We start from the raw sequence: 6712 nt of genomic DNA, 5'->3' as shown, positions 1-6712 counted from the left end.
GGAGGGATGGCCCTGGGAGTCCTCACAGCCATATTTCCTGGCTTTATCCCTGCCAGATCGCAGGATCCAGCCTTACCCTGGGACCAGGTCAAGGCCGAGCTGTGCATCTGGGCAGCTCAGACCTGATGTGTGGCCTGAGGCTGGGCCCTGGGCCTCTAGACTCCTGGTGCCCAAGGGGTCAGGTTCTGATGGCCGCCTGAGGCCACTCTTGAAGGCTGGCCTCTTGAAACTGGTCTCGGCATCCCTAGGAGGTTTTGGGGCATTTGTGCTGAGGCTGGGAAGGTCTGAGTGTCCTGTGGGATCAAGAGTCATCACCCCTGCCCTGTGTCCCTCATTCTCCATAAATCAGGAAGAAGCCACTCCCCATTTCCCTTCCCATCTCCTAAGACTAAGGTCAGGGGTCAACCCTAAGGTCTCTGCAGTCCCTACACAGGTCTGAAATTAGCAAAGATCCCTCCCACTCCTCTGTGGCCCCTGGTAGGGGATCTGGACACCAGGTCCCCGGGGGCTCCTGGGCCCTGGCTGCAGAACAAGAGGCTCAAGAGGAAAGGGGGAAGGCCCTTAGGAGACAGGGCTGGGCATGGGTTTGACACCCGCCAGCAGGGGCCCTGCCCTGGGTTTCCGGGAGCTGCCCCACCTGCCCTGCCCGGGCACAGTCCAGCTTTCCTGCCCTTCGAACTGCACTTGTGATTAGTATTGATGGCTGTGGGCTAATCATTAACGGCCACCAGGGGCTGGGCCAGCAGTTTAAAAAGCCCTGCGTCTAGGGCATCCCCACTTCCTGACCCCAGGGGACAACCAGGCACCCAGGTAAGAGGCTTCCCCAAACCCCGATTTCTCCCCAGCCCAGGCACTTTATTTTTTGGTCCATCATGGGGCTTGAACTCTGGGCCTGGGCGCTGCCCCTCAGCTCTTCAGCTCAAGGCGAGCGCTCTACCACTTGAGCCACAGCACCACTTCCCAGTGGGCCTAACCCCTTTTCTGTACTTGGCTTTCTACCCTGGGATGAGTGGCCTGCAGCCTCTCCTCAGTTGCCCATTGTCCTAGAGCTAGGATTCCCAGTCAGGGGCTATGTCTGGCAGGCCAGGGCTGCTGGACACCCCCTCCTCCAAGCCAGAGGCCAGGCTGGCCTAGGCCGCCAGGGGAGGGGCGGGAGGGGGGGCTGTGGGTTCTACAGTGCTGGTTGGTCGCCAGCTCTGGTGTCTTCATTTGCAGGCTCATCCTCTCAGACAGAAGGAATCCTGCCCGCAGCTCCCTGGCCTGTCTCAACTGCACCCAGCACGGGCAGCTCCCGCCCTAAGACCCTGATCTGTGGCCTTGGGCAGCCTCCTCTGCCACCTTGGGCCTTTGCCCACCACAAGCAAAGGGAAACATGGCCTAAGTCCACAACAGGGTATGGGCAGGGACAGTGCCCATACCTATCATTGAAGCTTCTCAGTCCCAGAGTTTGTGTAGAAGGGGGGTGAAGGTTCCAGAGAAGGGCTCCCAGAGCCCGTGTGGAAAGCAGCTTCCCCCTAGTCTAGGTCAGAATGCAGGATGCTTTACCAGCTCTAGCTTGTATGGAGGAACTGGCAGCAGATCAGAGAGGTTAAGATACTTGTTCTCTCTCAGGCCTCACTGGCTCAGGCTGCTGAGGCTCCATGTGTGTGCACACAAGCAGCAGCAGCTCTGTTCTTAGCACTTGCTGACAGGTCTGGTTGAATTATCAGAAACTGTGTGTGTGTGTGTGTGTGTGTGTGTGTGTGTGTGTGTGCGCGCGCGCAAGTGTGTACACACAGTACTGAAACTTGAACCCAGGACCTGGGTGCTGTCCCTTAGCATTTGTGCTCAAGACTAGCACTCTACCACTGGAGCCACAGTTCTGTTTTGGCTTTTTGCTGGTTAATTGGAGATAAGAGTCTCATGTATGGGCTGGGAAGATGGCTCAGTGGTAGAGCGCTTGCCTTGCATGCCTGAGGCCCTGGGTTCGATTCCTCAGCACCACATAAGCAAAAAGAAAAAAGCCAGAAGTGGCGCTGTGGCTCAAGTGGTAGAGCGCTAGCCTTGAGCTGAAGAGCTGAGGGACAGCGCCCAGGACCAGAGTTCAGGCCCCATGACCGGACCCAAAAAAAAAAGTCTCATGTACGTTTCCTGCCCCACCTGGCTTTGAGCCGTGATCCTCAGATCTCAGCCTTCTGAGCAGCTAAGATTATAAGCGGGAGCCCTGGGTACTGGGATCTTTTTGTTTTGTTTTGTTTTTTTCCAGTGCCTAGGAAAGGAAACCAGGGCCTTTGTGTGCTGGGCAAGTGTGCTACTCTGCCACACCCTAACCCTCAAGTTCTCTTCCCCTCCCCCTCACCTCTTCTCCATCTCTGTTTACTGTCTTCTCTGACCTTTTTCTCATTTTTTGTTTCTCTTCCAGCCCCTGAGCCTCACGTCCCGACCCCGTCCTGTCCTCCCTGCTGCGTCCCCAGCTCCCCACACCAGGCCATCCTCAGGGAAATGGACATTTAGAGGGCCCTGGAGAGCCACAGATGCCCCCATGGCCACCATGGAAAAGGTGGCCAAAGGGCATAAGGTGGAGGCTTCAGCGGCCCAGCTCTAGTTGGAAAAGTAACAAGGAAATAAAAGAGCTTGGGGACAGAGGGCGGGGGCTGTCACCGTGGGCAAAGGCTAGCCAAGAGTTGTAAATCCAAGCCACTCCCAGCTTTATGAGGCAGCTTTGGGGTTGAACCTGGACTTCGCCCAGAAAGGAGGGTTGGCACCCCCACGGGGTACCAGGTGTGGGCCCTGATGATAAGGGTTTCGATAAAGATCATGGATGTGGGGCCAAGAGGATCCAGCGGTACGGAGTGGATGGTATGGGCTTCTCCTAGGATCCTCTCCAACAGAAGCAGAACACAGCTTCCCATTGCTTCCTGCGAACCCAACTTCTCATTGGCTCCTGCAAACAGAAGGCAGCTTCTCATTGGCTCCTGCCCCCTGTAACAGCAACTCCATGTGGAAGTGCCACCATTTCCAGTGGGGCTGCTGTTATCCGGGGCGGCAGCGGGTACCCACGGAGGAGGAACAGCAGCTGCCGTCCAGCAAGCCCTCAGGCCCCCCCCCCCCCCCCCGTGATGTCTCAGGCCAGGATGGCCCAGGGTGGCGGGCTGCCGGCTCACTGTCAAGACCGAGTGCACAAGGCTCTGACCTATGAATTGACAGCCAGTGCGCTGTCTCCCCCTGGCTGCCAATTCCATAGGTCACAGGTATGTTCGCCTGAATGCAAGCCGCCAGGACCTGTGAAGGCAGCCCGGCCAGAAAGTGTCCAAGGGTGGAAAGGAAAGATCTAGCCACTCCAGCACAGGGCCCAAACCCCAACTCCCCCATCCCATTCCCATCTTTCCTTCTTCCTTTCCTTCCTTCCTTTTTATTTAGGACTGGAACTCTAGGCCTAGGTGCTGCCCCCTTGAGCTTTTCTGCCCAAGGCTAGTACTCTACCACGTGAACCACAACTCCATTTTTTTTTTTTTTTTTTTTTTTGGTGTTTAATCAGAGATGAGAATCTCCTGGACTCATAGGCTGGCTTAGCACTGCAGTCCTCAGATTTCAGCGTCCTGAGTAGCTAGGATTACAGGTGTGAGCCACTGGCACCTTTTCCTTTTCCTTTTTTTTTTTTTTTCCTGCTACAAGGGATGGAACCCCAGGACCTTGTACATGCTAAGGAAGCATTCTACCAAGCGAGGAATAACCCTTCTTGAAGCACTTGATCCTAAGTACCGCACTCCACTCACCAAGCAGGGGGTTGTGGGCCTTTCTCTGCACCACAGAGAGCTCAGCCCCCAGACCTGGGAGCCCAAGTATGTGCACAAGGAGTGCTCCCAAGCCTACATCTTACACCCCAAAGAAGTATTAGTGGGTGTTCACCAGGGCCTGGAGGGAGACACCTGGAGGGAGGACAGAAATCACCAGCCAGTCCCCCCACCCCCAACTTGCTCACTGTCTTCTCTCTGGCATTCTCACTTCCCTAAGGCACAGCCCGGACTCCCTGGTTTTAAACAGGCCAGGGGCCTTATCTGATGTTGGTGATGGTAGTGGTGGCGGTGGTGGTAGCAGCCTGGTGGACAGGACTGCCTGCCCTCCCCCCCCCCGTTCTCCTGTGACAGCTGCAATCCTACCCTCTCTCTATATATATATAATGGGACTCTGGGAGAATTTCTATTTGGAAAGAAAAATCAAGGTTTTGCTGCTTGCTGGGTGCCGGTGGCTCACGCCTGTCATCCTAGCTACTAATAAGGCTGAGATCTGAGGATCAAGGTTCAAAGCCAGCTTGGGCAGGAAAGTCCATGAGACTCTTATCTCCAATAAAAACCACTAGAAAACCAGAAGTGGTCCTGCGGCTCAAGTGGTAGAGCGCTCACCTTGAGCTGAAGAGTGCAAGAACAGTACCCAAGCCGAGTTCAAGCCCCACGACCGACCGGAAAAAGAAAAAGAAAGTCCATGAGACTCTTATCTCCAATAAACTATTCAGAAAAGGCTAAAAGTGGTACTGTGGTTCAAATGGTAAGAGCACTAGCCTTGAGCACAAAGAGGCTCAGGGACAGTCCCCAGACCCTGAGTTCAAGCCCCAGAACCAGCAATAAATAAATAAATAAATAAACAAATATTTCTGCTGCTAACATAAAATTTTAGCAGAACACTGGTGGTTCATGCCTGTAATTCTAGCTGAGATCTGAAGATCACCATTTGAAGCCAACCCTCACAAAAAATTCCATGATACTCATCTCTAGTTAACCAGCAAACAGATGAAGCATAGATCTAAGAATAAAATCTAATGGTTAAGTCAGGTGCTGGTGCCTTACAACTGTAATCCTAGCTGCTGAAGAGGCTAAGATCTGAGGAGCTCGGTTTGAAGCCAGTTAGGATAGGAAATGTCCAAGAGACTCATCTCCAATTAACTACCCCCAAAAAATCTGAAAGTGGAGTTATGGCTGAAGTGGTAGAGCCACTAGCCTTGGGCAAAAAGCTCAGGGACAGCCCTCAGGCCCTGAATTCAAATCCATGACCAGCATGCGCACGCACACGCACGCGCACGTGTGCGCGCACACACACACACACACACACACACACACACACCAAATGGTTTAACAAGAATTAGTAACTGAGCTCTTTCTATGTGCTGGGCATTCATATACATTACCTTGCCAGGTAACTTGTGAGCCTGTGGGAGGGTGGACGCAGACTCCAAGGGGACAAGCATCAATGTGTCACCGAGCCAGCTGGGCCTTCTCCCTCTGAGAACTGATGTAGCAACAAACACCTGACCCTTGAACTCTGGAGTCTCTCACTCCTTTCCCTCTGAATCCCTGGGACTCCAGCCACCCCTGCTAGGCCCAGCTCATCCCCCACTGCCAGGACTCAGCAGGAGTGGCCTCTCCCACGCCCTTATCTCCACTTACGGCATGCTGGGTGCTTATCTTATCCTTGCACTGGTCTCCAACTCCTCCGGAGCAAAGTCCACCACTTACTCATCCTCCTGGCCTGCTTCTCACCAACCAACACAATAGGTGTTCAAGATCCTCTGGCTAGTGGACCCCTGGGCACTGACTTGCATGGGTCTGTGCAGCCTGGGGCCCTGAGTACTGACTTAGGGTACCAGGGGGTGGCAGATTGGACCGATAAGATTCCTCCACCTGCCTCTCCTGAGCTCACAAAAGCCCATGGCAGCTCTAGACCACCATGTCTCTACTTGGGAGGGAGGCAGTCCCCCTCCCTCTGGCCTTGGGCCTTGACTCTGCTTATTTGTGGTGGTGGTGATTGTTTTCACCGCAGACCCAGGGCCCGGGCACATCTTCCCTCACCTGGGTCTTCCCCATCCTCTCTCAGAACCCCATCAAAACCTGCGCAAAGGTCCTGCCTGAGTCCCAGAGATATCCTCTACACAGACTCCCGTGATGCTCCGCGGCCAGTTAGCACCCTCATCATGTCCCATCAGCAGCAACCTGTCTGAGAGTGGCAGTCACTGACTTTGTACCCGAGAGACTGGCATGAAGGAGGCACTCAACAAATGCACACCGAAGGACTGACCACCTGTGTGGATGGAGACACCTGTGCTGGGCATCAGACACGGGGGGAGGGGAACGCAGTGCTGGGAGTCGGCCTCCAGCCTTTGGTGGATGCCAGCTGTTGTCTGGCCGCCACCATCACCACCACCCATGCGAAACAGCAAGGCCAACAAAAGAGAGTATGTGCAAATAATTCCCGTCCCCACTGTAGAAAAAGGGCCTGTAGAGGAAGGAGGGGAGGGGCTGGGAAGGTAGCTCAGTGGTAGAGTGCATGCCTGGCAAGCATGAGGCCCTGGGTTCGATTCCCAGCACCACATAAACAGAAAAAGCCGGAAGTGGGGCTGTGGCTCAAGTGGTAGAGCGCTAGCCTTGAGCTGAAGAGCTGAGGGACAGCGCCCAGACCCAGAGTTCAGACCCCATGGCCAGCAAAAAAAGAAAAGAAAGGAAGGAGGGGATCAAGAAAGAGGTCTCACTCAAGAAAGAGAAGTGAATCCTTGTTTTGCTGCAGTGAAGTGAAGGAATAGGCAAGGAGCATGAAGATGCAGCAAGGAGACAGAGGGCACTGATGGGCAGCTTGCTCTTTTGCAAGCCTCACTTCCACAGTGGCCACCAGGGGGTGCTCTCGGTACTGCTCCTGAGCTGGGCAGGGCTCTGCGGCTGCAGAATGAGCCCAGGCCTCCCTGGGG

At 54.6% G+C, this 6712-nt stretch overlaps 1 long non-coding RNA gene and 1 other non-coding gene across 2 annotated transcripts; both read left to right on the top strand.

Annotated features, from left to right (window-relative positions):
• Positions 1–787: 787 nt before the first annotated feature.
• Positions 788–2667, top strand: LOC138824204 (uncharacterized). The gene is made up of 3 exons (XR_011371051.1): positions 788–810; positions 1216–1393; positions 2402–2667. It is a non-coding gene; the product is annotated as an uncharacterized lncRNA (long non-coding RNA).
• Positions 2668–6276: 3609 nt separating this feature from the next.
• Trnaa-ggc (transfer RNA alanine (anticodon GGC)) lies at positions 6277–6348 on the top strand. The gene has a single exon. It is a non-coding gene; the product is annotated as a tRNA-Ala (tRNA).
• Positions 6349–6712: the final 364 nt, after the last annotated feature.

The sequence above is a fragment of the Dipodomys merriami genome, unplaced genomic scaffold (assembly GCF_024711535.1).
Source record: "Dipodomys merriami isolate MVZ:Mamm:240054 unplaced genomic scaffold, mDipMer1.0.p SCAF_128, whole genome shotgun sequence".
Classification (NCBI taxonomy): Eukaryota; Metazoa; Chordata; class Mammalia; order Rodentia; family Heteromyidae; genus Dipodomys; species Dipodomys merriami.
This window is presented reverse-complemented; position numbering and strand designations above follow the sequence as displayed.